At 39.4% G+C, this 22,154-nt stretch overlaps 1 protein-coding gene and 1 pseudogene across 11 annotated transcripts in view; one reads left to right on the top strand and one right to left on the bottom strand.

The window, feature by feature from the left end:
- Positions 1 to 22,154, bottom strand: part of DOCK9 (dedicator of cytokinesis 9) — a 370,241-nt gene that overhangs the window by 234,168 nt on the left and 113,919 nt on the right. The gene's annotated exons all lie outside the window — the stretch shown is intronic.
- On the top strand, positions 5,295 to 7,595 carry LOC139436582 (receptor-binding cancer antigen expressed on SiSo cells-like; annotated as a pseudogene).

Raw genomic sequence — 22,154 nt, 5'->3', positions numbered from 1 at the left:
TTTATAAAAGCCAACACATTTCTGGTACTTTTCATCAGCACCCCTTCTGGCTAATACACGTATGTTTCTCTATGGTCATGCTAGAATATGAAGGGAGCAAACAGTACCTATGGGGCTCTCTGAGCAGCTGACATGTTCACTGAGTGACCAAGAAAAAAGAAGTGGGAAAAAAACAAACTGCTTCCACAGAATTAAAGGCTGTTGTCTCCAGAAATGACCAGTCTCTCAAAATAAATGACAGAATCCTCTTTGCTGACTGGAGATGAAGTTCAACATCTTTAATTCTGAAAATAATCTCAAACATAAAGGATAGTTACAGACATGATACAAAACTTATACAGGTAACTCCAACATACCCCATCTCCACATACCCAGGGCCTACCTATTTTAATATCTTGCCAATTTACTGTACTATCTATCCATCTACCTACTTTCAAAAGCTTTTAAGATAAAACATCTCAAAAAGAAGAAAAGGTTGGGTTAAGAAAGTCACTTTACTTACTGGGCATTACTTTTCTATTACTTCACAGGTGAGGCAAAATAACAGAAAACCAGGGGTAAGGAGAGTGTCTTTTCTCTCCCTCTCTGCTTCTGCCCCACCTACTCTCAGAATGAACAGACAGGCTAGAGGAACAGAAATCATCATTTATATTTGTTTTCTAACTATTTCCTCATTCTACTTGATACTGGACTTCTTAGAAAAACCCTTAGAACTATAAACCGTCATAGAAAAATGAGAGCTGAGATTTAAAATTCTGACCCATGAGGCAACTTCCACTTCTTTCATTAAGATCTATAATATAAATGAACCACCTGAGTTATAGGGTGCTGACTTATCCGTCAACTCAGGAAGGAGCAAGCAGCGTCAGAATTTCAATTTCTGTTATGGAAGGTCATGGAGCAAAAGCATGGTTTCTGAGGGACCTCAGTTCTTTGAAGATACATCAACAAATTCATAAATGCTGCTCCTATATCAAATAAGAGAAGCGCCAAAAGAGCTTACATATTTGCAATGACTTATAATCTCATTCTAAAGATCTGTACAGGAGGTGCAAGGTAGAGTGGTGGAGAGAGACTGAACCACAAAAGATCACAATAGTCCATCTGCACATGAAAACAAGGAAACAGACCAAATTCACAATGGCATAATGAAATCAGAACTCACAGTGACCTCATCTTGGCCTCTACCAGTCTCTTCTAAGGAAAGTCTATTTTAGGCAAACATCTGAAAAGATCACTTAACTGCATGATATACTGAATTTAAACAAGAGAAGAGGTATACAGCATAATTCGTATACAAGTGCACCCATGAAACCACTGATGTTCTTCAAGTACAGAGTTACGGCTGTTGAAAAGATGTTCTTACATGCAAAAAGAGAGACTAAAATCCAGGTTCTACACACTTCAATTACTTGTGCCTTACATTTTAGCAGGTGACTATTTTAAATCTTTTACTGACACTGTGTCAATACAAGCACATTGTATGAACATGAATAAAAACCTTGAGAGCAAAGAGCAAAACGTAAACAAAATTTAAGTTTACCATTTTTTAGATGTTGTAATATACAGTTAGTTTTCAATTAAAATAATCAAAAGTAAGAAATAAATACATACTATAGTGGTTACTCCAATAAAATAAACTGAACAAAATTCAACTTTTCAAAATATTCCCATGTGTTTGAGAAAGCAGAGTAAAAAGACACAAAACCTTATCTAAGCTTCCAGTCAAGTAAAAAAGAAACTAAAGGTACCATATGATCCACTTATAGAAGCCTATAAAATTTCATTCTCTGTCTGACCCCTTACAGAAAGAAAATGCAAAACCTTTATAAGATTCTTTTATATACAGTCAATACTTGATTTATGGCTTAACTATAACTGTGTTTTAAAAAATATTACTTTGACCAAACATTCTCTGATGTTTAAGTGGACTTAACTAGGTCAAAGAACCTAGTGTCTACTAACTGACAAATGAATAAATAAAACGTAGTTAATCATACAATGGAATGGTGTTTGGCGATAAAAAGTAATAAAGCACTGGTACATGCCACAATGTGGATTACCCTGAAAACATTATGCTAAGTAAAAAAAGCCAAACGCAAACGATTTCATTTACATAAAATGTCGAGAAAAGGCAAATCTATAGAGAAAGAAATTAGAACAGTAGTTGCCTAGGGTTGGGGAAGATGGGAGGATTGGAAGTGATGGTTAAGGGGTTACAAGGTCTCTTTTTGGGATAACGAAGATGTTCTGAAATTGATGTGGTGATGGATGTACAAATCTGTGAATACTAAAAGCCACTGAATTGTACACTTTAAATAGGTGAGTTGCATGATATGTCTTATATCTCAATAAGCTGTTAAAAACAATAAGACATCAGGGGTGCATCTATAAAAAGTTTAATTTCTTTTTAAGGACTCTATCCTCAACACAGTTACCTCACTACTGCCAACACAATGAATTCCCAAAAGCATTCTTGGTACTGTATATGCAAAAGAGAGTAGAGAAGAGAACAAAGACCAGTTGAAGTTATTCTGCCTTAAATTTGCTGGGCACTTAAGAGACATCTTTTGTCCAGTCAATGACCCTGGCTCATTCATTATGTTAGGCAAGGTCCGGGGGCCTGCAGCCCGAACCATATATCCTAATTCATTCAAGGTCATTTATTTTGCAGACATTTTCCCACACAATTTTTATCTCTGCTCTAACAACAGAGTTCTCCAGATTCAAGAAAAAAAAATAACATTTGGAGAAAAAGTCAGAAGAACGGCGGAGAGGAATAGATCAACTGGCGAAATGAAATTTTACTCAAATCACAGAGTTGGTTCTATTCAGGCCATTCTAGTTATCTGTAAAATGTAAGAGATTTAAATTTTAAAATGTAGAATTGAAAGGTAAAAATATTAAACAAAGAGCATACTTTTGAGTACATTGTTACTAAGTTCCTCTACGGTGCTTAACAGTGGGTCATATGGCAATTAATTCCTGTTACATGCCAGATCCTGAGGACAGAATTTAGTTACAGGTCTCATTTAATCTTCAGAACAACCCCAAAAGTTAAGTTTTATAGGTTATCTCACTTTTGATCGCCATCCTTTGGCCCTATTATAGTAAACAGGATTTCTACAGAAATCCATCTTGTGCTTATGACCACTGAAGATTGCAACCAACACTGACCCCATGTGGAGTGGGACTGATTAACCAACAGAGGTTGGGCACAAGTAATCTACAAATTCAAATCATCTCTTTAGAACAGCAGCTTTCAAAAGTATTTTCACCAAGAATTATATTAAGTGCATTCTAAATCATGATATAGTAACTGTGTATAAAAATATTTCTAAAAGAAAATACATACCCTTAAAACATGTGACACATTGTGCTATTTTCTATCCTAGCCTCTCTAATCTGTTCCCTTCCTATGCGGCAGATGAATCAGGTTTGCAGTATTTCCAACACCCGCAAAAGAGCCTCGTTAGAGGCCCCCCACCAGAGATACCAGGGCCAGCTGCATACCCTCTCCTTAGCAGTCTGGGTCTCAGCTCCTCTAACTTCTAAGATGGAATATAGTAATACCAATTTTATTCCTTTCTCCCACCCTGGAGTAGATGACAGCTCCTTGAAGCTGCTACTTCCATGATACCTTAGTGTTCTCTTTGCACCTTTTCAGTTTCCCACACAACAATGTTATGCCTAATAACAATTCTTTATATTTTTATTCTCTCTGTTATATAATTGATGTGCTTTCTGCTCCTGGCTAGATCCTGACTGTTATACTATGCCAGGTTATAAGCAATTTTCAAAGACTAGGATTTCTAAAAATGATATCTGAAAGGCCATTAAGCACATGAAAAGATGTGCATCATTAGTCATTAGGGAAAATGCAAAATAAAACTACAACGGCATATCACTACACATTAATTAGAATGGCTAAAATATAATTCAAAAAAGACTTGGTATACTGAGTGTTAGCAAGGATGTGGGAACTGGAACCCTTATACATACTGGTGGAGCCACTTTGGGGAACACTTTGACAGTTCCTCAAAATGTCAAATATAAAGTTACCATATGACGTGGCAATACTACTCCCAGGTATCCATTCCCAAGAGATGTACATCCACACAGAGACTTGTATGCAAATGTTCACAGCAGTATTATTCATTACAGACAAAGAAGGACTCCAAAAGCCCAACAACTGGGAATAGATAAATAAAACGTGGCATATCCATACAACGGGATAGAATAATACTATTTGGTAATAATAAAGAATAAAGTACTGATGCATGTGCCACATGAATAAACCTAAAAATATTAAGCTAAGTTAAAGGAGCCATATACAAAGGCCACATGTTAATGATTTCATTTATATAAAATATCCAGAACAGGCAACTCCATAGAGACAGTTGATTAGGTTGCCTGGAGCTTAGAGTAGGAATAGGGAATGACTGTAAATGGGCACAAGATTTCTTTTGAGGGTTAATTTTCTAAAATTAGATCATGGTGATAGTTGCATAACTGCAAATTTACTAAAATTCATTGAATTCTACACTTAAAAGAATTGCTTTTATGGCATGTAAATTATACCTCAATAAAGATGTTAAAAAAAGACTACAAAAACATAATTTATATATATACATATATATATAAACAATGCACTATGTAAAATGGAACATTTGTGTCTGGCTATACATGTAAGTGCATGTGGTAAATATAGTATGCCTAAGAACCAAACCATTTCGGCAAAAATAATGTCTTTCTTCTAAATGCTTGATAATAGGTTTGGTGTAGAAAACGTCCAGCTTGAGTAAAGGACAAGTGAATTGCTTCAGAAACAGAGCAGGTAGGACAGCATCAGTATTTGGATCTAGCTAAAACCACTGAAGAGAAAGAGACTGTTTTAAGGTCGAAAAATTTCTTCCTTGTGGATAAAAAAAAAACTTTTTTTTTTAGGTTGGGGGAAGGGGGAATAAATACCTCTTAGTGACACTGCCGAAGAAGAAATACTGACAATGCATAATTAGAAAGCAGAATTGACTAACTAACCACTGGCATCAAATACAACTAAATAAATCAAATATATCACTGAAATTATATTTGATCTTGAAAACTAACTTAAAGTTTAATTATTGGACTCTAAATCACAGGAACTCAGATATCATTAAAATGTAAAAGTAAAGGAAAAGATATCTGAAGGTGGAAAAGTTTCCCTGACTACAGCAACCATTTAAAGACACGCAAATATATATTTTTAACCGAATAGCTCAGATTTTGAACTCATTTATTGTTCCTGGATGAGGATGAATGCACATACTTGCTACAGAGAGTTTAACAGAAAAGAACTAAAGTTCAGTGGATTCATACTTAAAGAAGACTCTTCTCCAAAACCCCTGGTAAAGTATCTCAAAAAAGAATAATGATAAAGATTTTAATAAAAATGTTGTTTTGCATAATTAATGTTTCAAAAAGCAAGGGTTTGTTAGTAGTAGTATCACTTCTTAAAAATATTTTTTGTGGGAAGCAGACTTGGCCCAGTGGTTGGGGTGTCCATGTACCACATGGGAGGTCTGCGGTTCAAACCATGGGCCTCCTTGACCCATGTGGAGCTGGCCCATGCACAGTGCTGATGCGCGTGGGGAGTGCCGAGCCACTCAGGGGTGTCCCCCGCATAGGGGAGCCCCACTCACAGGGGGTGCGCCCCGAGGGAGGCGCCACCCAGCGCAAAGGAAGGTGCAGCCTGCCCAGGAATGGTGCCGCACACGTGGAGGGCTGAAAAAGCAAGATGACACAACAAGAAAAAAGAAACACGGATTCCCATGCCAATGACGGCAACAGAAGTGGACCGGGAGGAAGACGCAGCAAATAGACACAGAGAGCAGACAACCAAGGCGGGTGGCTGGGGTGGGTAGAGAAATAAATAAATCTTTAAAAATATATATATATTTCTGGTGCAAAATTATTTTCCCCAATAGAATCCCAATTTGTAATTCCAATTTGTGAGATATGTGCACAATTTAACAGCTCTCATTTCAAATGTTTTCCAGGAACTAATTAGGCCATGAAACACGGACCACCTGTACTACTCACCGGTTAGAGATGAGGAGACTAAAACCCAGACAAGTAAATTAACTTAACCATAGTCACGCAGCTGATACATGAGAAAAGAACTCAGGACATTCTGGGTCCTAAGTCCTTGTTCATTTCACCATGTACGTTATATCCCATTAACAATACTGATGATAATACAAGAAGGAATTAAAAACTATGAAGTATTTATAAGATTCTGAAAAATAACATGAACTCATAATTCTTTATTTGATAATACTAGCTCCTTAAAATAGATCTGTTCCTCTTTTAGGAAACATAGGATGGGAAATAGTTGCTTTTCATCAACTGAAAGAGGAAGTACACAACACAGAGCCAAATAACAACAGTGAAGATGTTCAATAAATGGTCAAGTGTCATTTTTATTAACCAAGGCTCCCTACCAAAAATTTTAAAATATCAAAGGTAGTTGGTTCATGTACAGTCAATGTAAAGTGTCCACTTTAAGGGCCTATCTCATGTTTGACTCTCAACATAAATTCCTCATTTCCATAGAAGATGAAGAATTATTCCTACAGTTCCTAATGAGAACCACAGGAAATTCAAGGGCTGATGTCACAGCTATTTGCTTATGATACTCCAAAACACACCTCTGATCAGAGGAAGAGATTAGATTCTCTCAAATTCCATCAACATTCAAGGCTACCTCTGGGAAGCCATGTATTTAAATTTTTCAATAACTAATAACTATATCAAATATGTAATCAAATTAACATCTTGATGATTCAATATTTCCTGGGGAAAGCCAATGACATGTTTCCATCTTTTAACCCATCTGTCACCCATGTGTGTCACTGGCTGGAAGTCACTAGGACAGAGAGGTGCATCTTCACACTGAGAGGCCTCAGTCCAAGCAGTGCCAGTGAGGATACGATGGAGAATGATAATATACTAACGTGAAAATGGATTCCAAAATCCATTCAAATACAGGCACCAAGATAAATTTAAATATAGGAATCAGTTATAAAACATGAGATAAATTAGAGTGGGTTACTAAGCAGACAGATGTTGAAGAGTGGACGTCCTGGGATGAAGATGCACATGCACATATAAAGATTGAAAGAGGAAATGGGAAAGTGACAAACACAACAAAATGCCTTGGAATAGTTGGAACCTGATTTTAAGGATATAACACCAAATTTAAGAAAGACTCAGAAAATTGTTATTAAGAAGAGAGAACGTTAAATTTTGACATCCCAGATGGAAGCGCAGGTTTCTCTAGTTGATTAGCAGCTGTGCAAGATATGCTTTTTATTCACCAGTCTCCTGAATTAGGTGACTTAGATACCTGGCAAGAAAATACCAATGCAAGGGAGGAAGAAGATGTGGCCTGGCAAGCAGAAGTTCTGAGGCAGCAGAAAATAGCAGACAGAAAAAAGAGAGCAGCAGAAAAACAAAGGAAGAAAATGGAAAAGGAAGCACAGTGACTACTCAAGAAGGAACACAACAAAATTGGTGTAAAAACTTTCATAACAAATGATCTTCAGAAATCATAGTGCCAGTAGGAGATACCTGAGCTCCACAACCAAGCAACATTTGTATGGATTTAAGAATATTTTCAGAATACAAATGTGTTGCTTGATTTGAATGTGCTCCTCATGATGGTCATCCAGGAAATGAGGATTCTTCTGAAGTACTTTGAACTCTCAATGGTTGAAAAATAAAAAAAGACTTATGGGGCAATATTTTATTCAACATGCTCCAAATATGAGACAGTCAAGTGCTGTACAGAAATAATTACAAATGGAATATACTGGCATCTCTTCAACCTAGAGTTTCTAGCTAAATAAATGGTGTAAATAATTTTATGGTGGAAAAGGACTCTGCTATTATGCTTTCCTTCAGTGTACATAATGATAAAATAATTTTAAACATAAAAGAGCGCTTTTCCACTGAGTATATACCAAACCTATGCAATTCTAAAGGAATTCTGATGAATTTGTTTCTAAATATGACTTTTTTATACTTAGCTAACAAGAAGAATGTAAATTTATATAAAAGTCATTATTCAGCAGACATCTATTTAATTAAAAGCCAACAGAAATTAGGAATGGTGAAATTACACATTCCTATATAAAGTTCAAATCTGCCTAAAAATGAAAGCTTTAATTTCACTTCATTAGACACTTAGTAGCAGATTCCAGTAATACAAGATATCACTCACTGGCGTTTATAAGGGCAACAGTGTCAACAACTGTTAAAGAATAGTTCCTTGCTATTATGAAAACTAAAAAATTTTATAACAAATGATATTTTACTATATCTAAACATAGATAATAGATTTAATTTATCTGGCCACCTTCCATTGGGTGAGAACTAAACACTGAAAAATATTTTGACAATACTTTTTATTACTTGTAGACCATTTAATTCAGCCAGGGCCTAGGAACAGAGGAAGAAAAGACAAATAAATACTCCATCTTGATTTTAAAGCAGGAAATCTGAATATGAGAGACAGATTAAACTTATAAGATTTGGACTGTTCTAGAAGGGAAAACCAGGACCAATAAGGGAAATTCTCTAATAAGCATTGTTGCTAGAAAATAAAATAAGTTCTTCTGGGGAAAAATGAAACTCCTACCTCAGGAGGTGTTCACACACTAGTGAGAATGCCAGTGAAGTGAGGCAAGCATTGTGATGGCAATTGAACTAAATTACATCAAAGGCCACTTCGGGTCCTATTAATAAAATTTGATTCCCACTTCAAAGGCATTGGGTGTGTGTGCAATTTCAGTCAAACAAGTCTTTGATGACATGGACAGCCTGAAGGAATGGCATGGAAGGCCCAACACACCTCTGTGTTTTCCTTCCCACACTGCAGCATCCACATCACATCAAAACACTAGTACATTTCAGAGCTGGAAAGTATCTGACATAGTGCCTGATACAACACTCCTAAAGGTGAAGACACTAAGCCTCAAAAATGCTTCACAATGACAGGACCAAGGTCACAGAGTATCAAGTGACAGACTAGGACTTCTAGCTCCATATACTCAGACTCCAGATGAGAGCTCTTTCTACTGTCACTCCGCTTCTTTGTTAAGCCCCCAAATGAACCTCATTTCATACACACAGAAGTGCTGAGAAAGTAAAAGGGAAACCAATCAAAATGCCTGGACACATTCAGGGGTCTGCAGTATGCATGGCTCTGATGTGAAAACCAAGTCTTTCTTCAAACTTCTAATCATGAAATATATTCAAACCACATGCTCCATCTAGTGGATTAATGGACGATCCTCAGGATGAATGGAAGGCACATTGTTAATACCATTCAGTTCACACAACCCTTAAAGCATGTATTTCCTATCCTATACCTCTACTCAAAAAAGTGGCTTTGAAAAAGAGAGAGTAAAGCTTTTTTAAGAGTCAAGGTTAAATTCATTCCAACTGGTTAAAAAATCATCCAATTTTGCTTCCTTCTCCATTTCCAAGTTTTCTCCAACGTAAGAGTCAGTAAGATGGATCACTTTATAAGTTATCAAAGAGAAAGCTCTCAGCTGACACACACCCAGCAGCTATAACTCCGATCTGACTTTGAAGCTCAAAGAGACTCTATTGCCCCCAAAATATTGCTGTAATTACTAATCTTTAGCTTAACCCAAGAGCAGACCCTTCTTTCAAAGAAAGAACAAGATGTGGTGGGAAAACCCCAGGGTCAGAAGTCAGACAAAATCTCTGGCGCTGCTGGTATCTGACTGTGGTAACCATGAGCAAGTTATTTAATCTCTAGCTCGGCCTCTCTGTAAAACGTGGGCAAGGATATATGCCTCACTGGGTGCTCTGAGGAGGAAGAGATGACAGATGCAAAGCACCTGGCACTCCTCCTGGGGTGGAGAGCACTCGATGAACAGCAGAGACAGGCAGGCAGGTGATCTAATTCAGCTTGCTCCTCCAATTTATAGGCCCTTTCTCTCCTTTTTTTCATCTCCAAATTTCTACTAGAAAAAAGCAGTACAAATGGGAAGCAAAGTTGCTAAACAACATTGAAATGCCTAAGAATAAGAAGTGATCAAAGAACTGTCCTTCATTCAGTAGGGTTAGAATACAGGAGATAAAGGTAGATGCCAGGAGTTGAGGTAAAGCAAGTAAGTAGACCGTTGCAAACTATATTAATGTGTTTGGATCTCATCCAACAATCAAAGCACAGTTGCCAGATTATCTTTCCAGTACCCCAATCTTTCATATTCTCACACTGCTCCAAAACTTTCAGCCAACCCGTTTCCTGAAGAATAAAGTAGAAATTCTTAACAAGGTGAGTTTCTAGATCTGTGTTCCTTCCCTCTGGCTCAGCTTCACATTTTACATGCCAACTTTCATTTACACACTTACCCAAGACTTCTGTCTTAAGTGCTAAAGCAAGATCAAATTCAGTAAGAAATTACAAGGGAAGCAGATGTGGCTCAAGCAATTGGGTTCCCATCTATCATATAGGAGGTCCAGGGTTCCATTCCTGGGACCTCCTGGTGAAGGCATGCTGGCCTGCACAGAGTGGTGGCCCACACAGAGTGCCAACGTATGTGGCAATCTGGCCCATGCAGAGTGCCAGCCCACGCAGAGCACAGCAAGATGATGCAACAAAAAAGAGACACAGAGGAGAGACAATAGAAGATACAAGAGACCAGGGAGCTGAGGTGGCACAAGAGTTTGAGTGCCTCTCACCAACTCTTGAAGGTTCCAGGATCGGTTTCCAGTGCTGCCAAAAGAGAAGACAAGCAGACACAGAAGAGCACACAGTTAATGGACAGAGAAAGCAGACAGTGAGCACAAAGGAAGAAATAAATAAATCTTTTTTAAAACATAACAAATTATGAGCCTTATGCTATGCATCATAACTCTCAATTTTGAGTGAGCAATTTTAATATTAGCAGTAAACACCGTCAACTCCAATTAAACTTTAACCATAAGTTAACATAAAATGTGAATGAACACTCAAAAAGATTGCTGGTTGCCTCTCCCCACTACAACACCTATCTTCCCCTTATAATATATTATTAACAGTCATTTTAATTAGCTGATGGCTTCCCAGCCAAAGACTATATCTGCCAACCTCTCTTGTAGCTAGGGTGGCTACATGACTAGGTTCTGGCTAATGGATATAAGCAGAAGTGATTGTTGTGTGCAACTTTAAGACATGCTCTTAAATGAGAAGAGGCATAACATCCACCTTTTTCTGCTACACAGACTGTAGGCATGTGAGCTGAAGCTGGGGTCGCCATCTAAAACTACAAGAAACTATGCTGTTAAAGATGAAGAACAACAAGATACAAGTCTGAGGCCCCAAAATAGTAGTGTCATCAATCAATCCTGGACTGTTCACACTTCAACTATTATGTAAAGCAACCTTTACTTCCATCCTTTATAAGCCACTGTTGTTGTTTTTTCAGTCTTTGTTAAAGTTGTATCCCACCTAATACTGAAACAACTACAAACCTGAAAACAAACATTTTGTCCACTCAAGAAATATTTATTGAGAATCTACTCTTTACCAGGCTTAGTTTAGGTCCTGGAAATACAACTGAGTATAAAATGCAGTTCCGGGAAACGACTTTGGCCCAGTGGTTAGGGCGTCCGTCTACCATATGGGAGGTCTGCGGTTCAAACCCCGGGCCTCCTTGACCCTTGTGGAGCTGGCCATGCGCAGTGCTGATGAGCACAAGGAGTGCCGTGCCACGCAAGGGTGTCCCCCGCGTGGGGGAGCCCCACGCGCAAGGAGTGCGCCCGTGAGGAAAGCCGCCCAGCGTGAAAAGAAAGAGCAGCCTGCCCAGGAATGGCGCCGCCCACACTTCCCGTGCCGCTGATGACAACAGAAGCGGACACAGAAGCGGACAAAGAAACAAGACGCAGCAAATAGACACCAAGAACAGACAACCAGGGGAGGGGGGGGAATTAAATAAATAAATAAATCTTTAAATAAAAAAAAAAAAAATGCAGTTCCTGCCCTTGAAAGGCCCACCGTCTGGTGGACTTTTTAAGACTTTGGGTTATACTATTTTTCAAAAAGAAGAAAAATTATTCAGAAGAAAAACAAATATTTACCTGAGTAATTTAAGGTTTTCAAATCAGACATCTGGAAAAGGACTTATATATCCAGAATATATAAAGAATTCTCAAAACTAAATGAGAAAAAAAGTAAAATCCAATACAAAATGACAAGAGATTTGAACAGACGCTTCACCCAAAAGGATATACTAATAGCAATAAACATAGGAAAAGGTGCTCAACATCATTATTAATCAGGAAATTTAATTTAAAATCCTATCAGATGCCTCTACACATTTATTAGATGGCTAAAATAAAGACTAACCATACTAAATACTGGCAAGGATGTATAGCAAATGAATTCTCATATACTGCTGGTAGGAAGTAAAATGGTACAACAAGCTTGGAAAACAGTCTAGCAATTTCTTAAAAAGTTTAAACATACAGCAACCATATGACCCAGCCATTTTACAATTACGTATTTACCTAAGAAAAATTAAAACAAATATCAATAGCAATTTATTTGTAATAACCTAAAACTGGAAACAACTCAAATGTCCATCAACAAATGAATGGAAAAATAAATTTTGGTATATCTATATAAGCCAATACTGCTCATCAATAAAAAGGAATGAATTGTTAATACACACAAAATGAATGAATTTCAAAATAACCATGCTAAATGAAAGAAGCCAGACAAAAAACTAGAAATAATTATTAACCTGAAAGGATGACTATATGCCCCTTCTAAGCCAAAATAAAACTGACTTCTGAAAAAAAGGGTAGTACATGTATTTCACACTCTACATTCCTTGAAAAATAATAGAGTTCAGTTTTCCCACATGCCATTTTTGGCACTTTCCACGGGAAAGCACCCAACCTATGCACATGTATATTCTTCAAAGGCAGATTAAGAAAGGAAATAAGTAGTGCCTAAAAGTTATCAAGCATGAGTTGATAAACAAAGTTATCCTAATTCCACTAGGAGAACTTCTCAAAACACAATGTAAACCTCAAATATATACGAGCTGTGCAACATTTTATTATGACATTATTATGTCACATCATTCTCTGAATGACTGTAAAACATAAAAAGAGTAACTTAACTTTTTAATCTACTTGATTTATATTCCCTTACGTTCCTAGAGAATTTCTAAATAAAAATTTATGCTATTGCATTTGCTATATCCAGCATGGAGTACAAAAGTTCTCAGGAAATTTAGTTTTAGATTAATTTTTTAATGTATTGTTTGAAAAACAACATGTGATTGGGCAAGAGAATACTTTACTTTTTGAAGTGAGAAAATTTATTGTTTTGCACAAATAATAATGTTAATAAACTCTCCAAAACATAAGACAGGAGGTTTAAGAGTCTGAACAACACTCCAGTTCACAAAATAAACCCTGTAATTTATAGTGTTAAAATGGCTTTACAATCTAACTTTCAAATGACATTAGGGCCAATCATGACTTGTGGGAAGGAAATAATATTTCTCAGCACTTCAGGGTTTGTTTTATTTTTAACTACAACATAAAACTAAACCCTACTCTCAAATGAAATTGTGGGAAAATGTTATAAGAAAGAAACCCTGGGGAAGCAGAGTTGGCCCAACGGATAGGACCTCTCACATGGGAGGTCCAAGGTTCAAACCCCGGGCCTCCTGACCCGTGTGGAGCTGGCTCATGCACAGTGCTGATGTGCGCAAAGAGTGCCGTGCCACGCAGGGGTGTGCCCCGCGTAGGGGATCCCCACGCACAAAGAGTATGCTCCATAAGGAAAGCCACCCAGCAAGAAAGAAAGTGCAGCCTGCCCAGGAATGGCGCCACACACGTGGAGAGCTGACACAGCAAGATGACGCAACAAAAATGCGACACAGATTCCGGGTGCCGCTGACCAGAATACAAGCAAACACAGAAGAACACCCAGCAAATGGACACAGAGAGCAGACAACTGGGGAGGAGAGAGGGGAGCAGGGAAGGGGAGAGAAAAAATTAAAAAAAATTTTTTAATTAAAAAAAAAAAAAATAGAAAGAAACCGTGGTAGAAAGTTACACATATAATACTTTCATCAATAATAGTAAAACAGAGCAGCTATTCTCTGCAACACGATGAGTATCATTTCATTCTTTCAACAAACATTATGCTAGGTGATGGAAATATAGTGAAATGATTCATTCTCATAAAGGTCTCAGTCTAGTAAAGAAGTTTTCTATGCAAGAGGTAAAACCAGACCATTCTGACAGACCTGAGTGTTTTCTCCTCCACATGATTTGCTTAATCATCAGCACCTTTAAGGGGCTGAGCACCTTGACTGTCTTGACTACAAATTCCTGCTGGAAATGCCTGATGGGAGGGCATATTTATGACAGTTCTGAAAGGGTGCTAAGATATGAAAATACTCAAGGGCTTTGGAGTCAGACAGCCCTGGGTTAGAAAAGTTCCAGCCCCACCTCTTACTGACATAGAAGCCTGAACAAGTTACTTAACCTGTATAAGGCACAGCTTTCTCATCTGTTAAAGGGGAATTATAATAGTACCCACCTCCAGCATAAAAGGTACTCCATAGGGAAGCAGATGCGGCTCAACTAGCTGGGCACCCACCTACCACATGGGAGGTCCCAGGTTCAATCCCAGTGCCTCCTAAAAGATGAGTAGATGCCGCCCCTGCTGCAATGAGCTAGATGCCACCCCCATCGCAACGAGCAGATGCCACAAGCCAGCAGACACCGCAGCCCACAGGGAGCAGATGTGGCTCTGGCCATTGGGCACTCGCCTCTCATGTGGGTGGTCCCCTGTTCGGTTCCCAGTGCCTCCTGAAGAAGGTGAGCAAACAATGAGCAAACAATGAGCAGACAGACGAGAAAACCCTCTGGGGAAGACAGGGGATAAAGAAAGAAAAATAAAGTAAACAAATTAATTTTTTTAAAAAGTACTCCATAAATGCAAGTTCTTTTTACATCGCAGTCAGCAGAAGGGGCATCTACAAGTATTGCTGAGACCTGAGTGAAAAGTGAATCTCCAAGAAAACAAAACTATCAGAGTCAGACATATATAAATTTCAAGAAAATACGTATGTTGTAACTGTGTAATTGGGAGTTCTACTTCAAAACTCAATCCAAATATTATACCAGAGATTTAGTGCTACATAAATCATTCAAGAATGCCCCAGAATCCATGTATTTATTCACCAAACATTTAGAGACCTCTAACAATCCTCCAGACAGAGGGAGAGAGATACACAGGGGAGAGATCTGCTGTGGCCCTATAGAAGCCCATGACAAAAGAGGTAGTGAAGACTGAGTAGATTATAACATAGTATACCTGGCCAAACCCTTCCTGCCTCAACGTTCACCCAGGAACCCCCAAAGGAAGAATGAACGTGACCACCAGCCCTAAGTCAACAGCATAACAAAAGATGGCTTATTCCTCTAAAGCAAACTAGAATAGAAACTGGTCTGGCAGTCTATTTGTCCCATAATAAATGTGGACAGGGCATTTTCAAAAGGAGCACATGGAGGAATGAAGATATTCAAACAGCACAGCAGGTGAAATAAGCCGCTCTCTCCTCCTACCAGTCAGCATACTTTTGCTTTGATTTTTTTATACATTTCTGTAACTTTTAAGTTTTCTACAATAAGCTAAGAATGAACTATATTCTCTAAAAGCATCATTCCCACAAAGGTGCAGGCCGCTTTCTACCCATCGGGATACAGATGAAGACCAATACTATTAACACAGGATCGTGCTTTTAAGTATTTTCTGATGGTCTTTCATTGACAGTCTACGATATTTCAGGCACCTTAATTTCTGGTATACCCAATAAGTCTAACAACTTGCAAAGTAGGTTATCATCGTTTTACTAATGAAGTCACTGATATACTAAAACCTAACCTTGATTGAGAACATGCAGCAAAATTTAGTGGAGCAGAAATTTGTCTCCAGGTCTGCGTGACTCCACTAAATGTGGTCTTTTTTCTACACCTCTATACCTTCCATTCAAAAAATGTTTATCACACTGCCCAGCCCCCTCATCCCACACCAGCTGCCTCTCGTGGGTCCTGCTGGGCAGTGATGCTTTCCAGACTTCTAAAAGAGGAAGGACCCTGAAAGCATCTTTTAAACTTTGACTGCAATGTTTTAACACCAATGGGTTACTTTTCCACAAGGGTTTATGTTTTCTAAACATTCTATTGTTACCTGTGGAACAGAAAGATTTGTCAGTCCAAAAGAGCTTTTAGATAAAAGGAAGAAACTGGGGAAGACTCACCCAGTCCTTTCCTTGCCTTGGCAATCATGGCTCCTTAGAGCTGGCCTTGAAGATAAACCACCCTTAGCGAGCCAGAGGTGTGCTGCCCTGGGGGGAAATGCACCTGTCACTCTGCCCCAGACATCCGAGGGGCCTCCCTCGTGGGCACTTCTCCTGCACCAGTAACCCTGGACAGGCTCTCTTCTCCCATGAGGGGTCATTACGTCAGTTTCTCCAGTCTCGTATCCAGGATGTCAGCTCTGCAGCTTTCCACCACTTAGGACACAGTACCCAGGAGCAAGGGAATCAAGGAGAGACAGAGAAGCAGCCAGACAGGTACACAAACAGGACCCAACAGAAAGATCAGACAGGTAAAAGTGTATCCACCAAGGGCCCTTGGCACTGGGGGTTGTAAGGCACGGCAGTGGACACTATCTCAGCAGGAATCTGGGGCTTAAAGTGGACAGTAATCATCTTCTCTGCGTCTCTTCCAGGCTCAATCCATCCCCTCTCGGCAGCCCTCTCTGACCGCACAAGGCAAAGCAGGTGTTTGTGCATCCTGCCACAAGCCAGACAACACTGCTGTGACAGTCTCTCCACAGGGACCTGACTCCCTCAGGGCAGGGAAGAGAACCTCACACACTGCCTGGTGCCAGGGGACTTTATGAGATGTTTGCTGAATGAATGAATGTGAGCCCCTTACGTATTTCCATTTAATCACCATGTAACCCTATTGTGATACTTATTCATAAGACAGATTAACTCTACTATAAATTTATTTGCTAACAATAGTTCAACAAGGCCCAGTCACAGCTGGCTGATCACAAAGCATGTTCAACTGCTCATGCGACATTGCTGAACATTCATTCTGGAAAGCCAGGGCCAACCCTGATTGTTCACGGACCCAAGTTTAAATAAGCAAAATGACCTTAAACACAGAACTGTTTTAAGCAACCGGCTAGCCCTCCTGCAATTGTTTCTGCTGGAATCACTGAATTAAGAAATCAGCAGACAACTCTACAGCAATAAGTGGGTCTTATTTTTATGTGTTCCCGAAGCAGCCAGCAGGATGACTGGTATACAGTAGGGTGACAATAAATGCTTATTGTGAGGTTTCCTGCAGTAGCAGATGCTTCCTTTAGCTGAGGTATTCCAGTCTCTGGAGACAACAGATGTTCCCTTACTAGGATCACCCCATTCAGGAGCACCATAAGGAAGTGATGAGAAAGGAACAACAATACAGTGTTCTTTATGAAAACCAGGATTACGTCCTAGTTCTGTATTGTAAAGCAATACATAGGAACGATTCACTAACACTTTATAAAAGGACAAATTTTGCCACCAAAAAATGAATTTGGAAATATAAAAGTTTAGAACAAGGAGTAACTGGAATAACTCAAGACATCTGGCTCCCTTAGAAATCACTTCCATATTGACAGTGGGCTGAAGACAAGAGCAATCATTTTCCCCAAATTATAATACAGTCTTTAAAACCATGAGTAGGGAGCAGATGTAGCTCAGTGGTTTGAGTGCCTGCTTCCCACATACAAAATCACGGGTTCAATTCCCAGCACCTCCTTGAAAAAAGAAAGAAAAAAAAAGCCCTTGAGTAGAAGTTAAACTAAAAGAACTACCACCTGATTATAAAATGCAAACATTCTCTTCCACTTCCTTCTACCTATTTTTTTTTCCAGGGATAGAGCTAGATTTTGCCACAGTGAGAAAAAGTGGGGGAAAGTCCCACCATTATTCCAGCCCATAAAAATACACACCCATTGAAGAGTAAGAAGTCCCGGGTTCAATCCCTAGCCCTGGTACCACAAAACAGTCAATAGCACCCTGATCTACAGAGCAACTTCAAGAGATGACTCACCATGACAACCATCATTTTTGTAAGCAGTATCAATGTGTTTGTCACTGAATATATGATCAGGAACTATCAAAAGCAAAGACAGAAAAGGCAGGAACTCATGTTCCAACAGTGGGCTACCACAGACGCAGCAGCACAGGCAGAAGCAAGGCAAGGGAGTCCTGCCTGCCTTGCATTTCTTCCCCAGGAAGATGCGGCACACACCAGTCAGTACTGCGGGAACTAAAAGCACCCACGGCCTTGTACTCGCCCCACTAAGGATTAGGAGAGGAAGTATTCGCTGGTTTTGAGGTTTCCTAAATGAGGAAACAACTTTACACCCAATGTGCTAGCACTCCAGAAAACAGCAATTACAGAGCTGCTCAGCTTGAGGGACCAGTCTAAGCAGTAAACACCCCAAAAGAACTTTCCTGGTTATTAGGAGGTAGAGCTGACCGGAAAGTCAAGAGTTCACAGATGGGGTGGATCTGAAGAGCTGTTCTGAATCACTGTTTGGTTACCAAATACCACATATGTGTGTGTGAACACACATCCTTGAAACCTGTTTTATTCAGAGTGTAAACTCAGACACCTATATTTGTCTGTGCCTGCATCAATCGCTTACTTTCTTTTTTTTTTAAGATTTTATTTATTCCTCCACCCTCATAACCCCCCACCCCACCCCCCGCCACCAGCTGTCTGCTCTCTCTGCCCATTTGCTATGTGTTCTTCTGTGCCTGCTTGTATTCTCATTAGGCGACTCCGGGAACCAATCCCGGGACGTTCCAAGTGGGAGAGAGGCGATTACTCTCTTGCGCCACCTCAGCTCCCCTGTTCTGCTATGTCTTCTTATTTTCTCTCCTCTGTGTCTCTTGTTGTGTCATCTTGCTGCACCAGCTCTCAGTGTTGGCCAGCACTCCTGCACGGGGCGGCTTTTTCCCGTGTGAGGCGGCATTCTCATGCAGGGTGGCTCTCCTGCACAGGGCGGCTCTCCTGTGCAGGGCCACATTCCCACATGGGCCAGCACGCCGCGTGGACCAGCTCACTGTGCAGGCCAGCTTGCCCTCACCAGGAGGCCCTGGGCATTGAATCCTGGACCTCCTATATGGTAGATGGGAGCCCAACTGGTTGAGCCACATCCTCTTCCCATTCGCTTACTTTCTTATTACTTTATCCAACTCCTGACATCCAGCTCTCCTAATGGAAGCATTGCACCAGAAATATTCATGCTTAACTTCATGTGTGCAACTGAGCTACAAAATGGAGCACTGGATATGTTTCTTAAAGGCTACTCTTTAGGTTATGCTCCAAGTGAAAATCCATCTTGATAGTTCCTCTCCCATAAGGATAAGTATGGAAAGATAGCAAAAGAAGGCTGAGTCAAAATTTAATCTCTGATATTCCTAATATTAATAGACAAAATATTTATTTAAAATAATATCCAAGAGCCACTGAAACCCATGCTATTTTCGGTGGTTGGGTGGGCTAGACATACACCAGGGGCCAAAAATATATAATGAGTAAGGCCTACTTGTAAATTTTTCTCAATGGTAATATTCCCCAAGATGATGTGCTAATTAAAACACATTCAAGGTGATGCTAGCAGTAAAATATTTACCAAAAAGTATATTTCCAGATACTTCTTAAATGAGCAGAGAGCACCCATACTGAGAAATATGGGGCTTGACAAATCTCCAGGCCATCTAAGTACTTAGGCTTCAAATGAGCATTTTTATTGCTCTCAGGGTCTGGAATTACACAACAGGAGCAAGAATTAGGGAATTAATCTCGTATTTTTAAACCTTTTCTGGTCTAAAAAACTCTTCTTTGTCATGTTTTTCTTTCCTGGGGTATTGACTGAAAGTAATCAAAAAATACTTAAACATGAATATCCAAGTCAAACTTTTTCTTAGAATCCATGGTTCTAAGAAGCACCAGCCTTAAGCAACAGTCTTTCCTGCAACATATACAGAATTGGACACAAACTCACCTCCCCGCCTTTTCCTTACCTTTTAATGGAACTCATTTCTTGCTTGCCTGTTATAGTACTCCTCAATAGCAGAGCTCCTTCCTATTTGTCCAATAATCAGCTCTGATACAAGTTCTCAGCCTGGCAACGCCCCAGTCAGTGGGCAGCATAAGGAACCACGAGGCAGCAAAATCATTCATCAAACATTGATGTTGAGTGAAAGTTCTAACAATATATTCCATTAGGTTTCAAAGTCCTAGAAAATGTCCACATAGTGTTAAAAATTATACATCTTTTTCTGTTTCTTAGTTTATTGTTTTATTTACTTTTTTGTTTATTTTTCTGTTTTGTTTTGTTGTCTCTTGGTTCAAAGTCTAGCAATATTTTCACCAAATTTTAAGTTTTGGAGAAAGAGCAAACCTGTACATAGCCTGTGGGTTAACAATTGCTTTGTTCTCCTAATTATCATTCCTCACTTCCATGGCCTAACTTTTCACCACTTTGCTACCATCTGTTACCTATATTGGAAAATAAAATAAGATGGAATTTTTAAAAATACATGTTTTATGTTCACATACATATAATAAAAATGCAAATATAACAAAATGACTTAAAATGAAAAGCAAGCGTAGCCTGGCTCACCCTGCTCTGCCCAGCCCTGTTCCATAAAGACACACCCTTTCAATTATTTTGCTATTTTGTGGTTCTCTCCGTATCTGTGAATAATACGTACAACAGATGAGAATATCTCACCTATAACACTCCCACCCTCACAATTGCACTCTGTTTAGTTCTTCTAAGTTATCTCTGTAACTTAAAATAATATGCTTGCACTTTTATTATTCCATCACTAACAGTTTCCCTTGACTTCCCACTTAATAAGATAGAGATTTCAGCACCAAAAAGTGTAATTCAAATCACTGAAATTTAGCTTTGCTACTGATCCAGTTGGTAAGCGGTATGGCTGAGAATGGAATTAAAATGAAGGTTTAAAGATGTGTTTTGGCATTGTATGGACGTTAATAAACCACCCTGTTCCCTAATTCCAATTGGCATTGTAATCAATGGTTATCCTTACTCAATTCTCTTATTACTTAAAAATTGGGGGGAAGCAGATGTAGCTCAAGGAATTGGGCTCCTGTCTACCATACAGGAGGTCCAGTTTTCGATACCCAGAGCCTCCTGGTAAAGGCAAGCTGGCCCATGTGGTGAGCTGGCCCACATGGAGTGCTACCCCACACAGGAGTGCAGGCCCACCCAGGAGTGCTGGCACATGCAGAGAGCTGGCATAGCAAGGTGACGCAACAAAAAGAGACACAGAAGAGCGATAATAAGAGATGCAGAAGAGCAGGGAGATGAGGTGGCGCAAGAGAATGATCACCTCTCTCCCACTCCGGAAGGTCCCAGGATCAGTTCCTGGAGCCACCTAATGACAATACAAGCAGACACAGAAGAACACACAGCGAATGGACACAGAGACCAGACAATGGAGGGAGGGGGGTAGAAATAAATAAATAAATCTTAAAAAAAATTTTTTTGGAGATGAAGACCAACTGTGAAGCAGAAATTCGTAAAGAATAACACAAATTAATCTGAATATGTTTATAATACCTTGAACTCACATACCTTACTCACTCCCCTCACCTGCCAACCTCAGACTATTTGGCTGCAGAAGAGGTAGTAGGTGATTCTAAACATCCCTCATGGGAGCGGGGAAAGGAATTAGGCCTCTTGGTCAGCCCAGTGCTTCAGGAAGCTTGCTGGTACCATCGAGTAAGGGCATACTAGAGAAAGACGAATCTGATTTGAGGGGACCAGATGAAGGTTACTGACATAACAGATACCCTTTTTTTTTTTTTAAGGTATTGGAGTTGGGAATTGAACCTGTAGGAAGCTGAGCCACATTGGTTCCCCTGGTTTGGTTTTTTCATTTGTTTGCTTGTTGTTTGTTTTTGTTTTTTTTAGGAGGCACCGGGGACTGAACCCAGGACATCCCAGGTGGGAAGCAGGG

Source organism: Dasypus novemcinctus, chromosome 15 (assembly GCF_030445035.2).
Source record: "Dasypus novemcinctus isolate mDasNov1 chromosome 15, mDasNov1.1.hap2, whole genome shotgun sequence".
Classification (NCBI taxonomy): domain Eukaryota; kingdom Metazoa; phylum Chordata; class Mammalia; order Cingulata; family Dasypodidae; genus Dasypus; species Dasypus novemcinctus.
The sequence above is the reverse complement of the archived record's forward strand: the minus strand, read 5'-3'. Positions and strand labels throughout refer to the sequence as shown.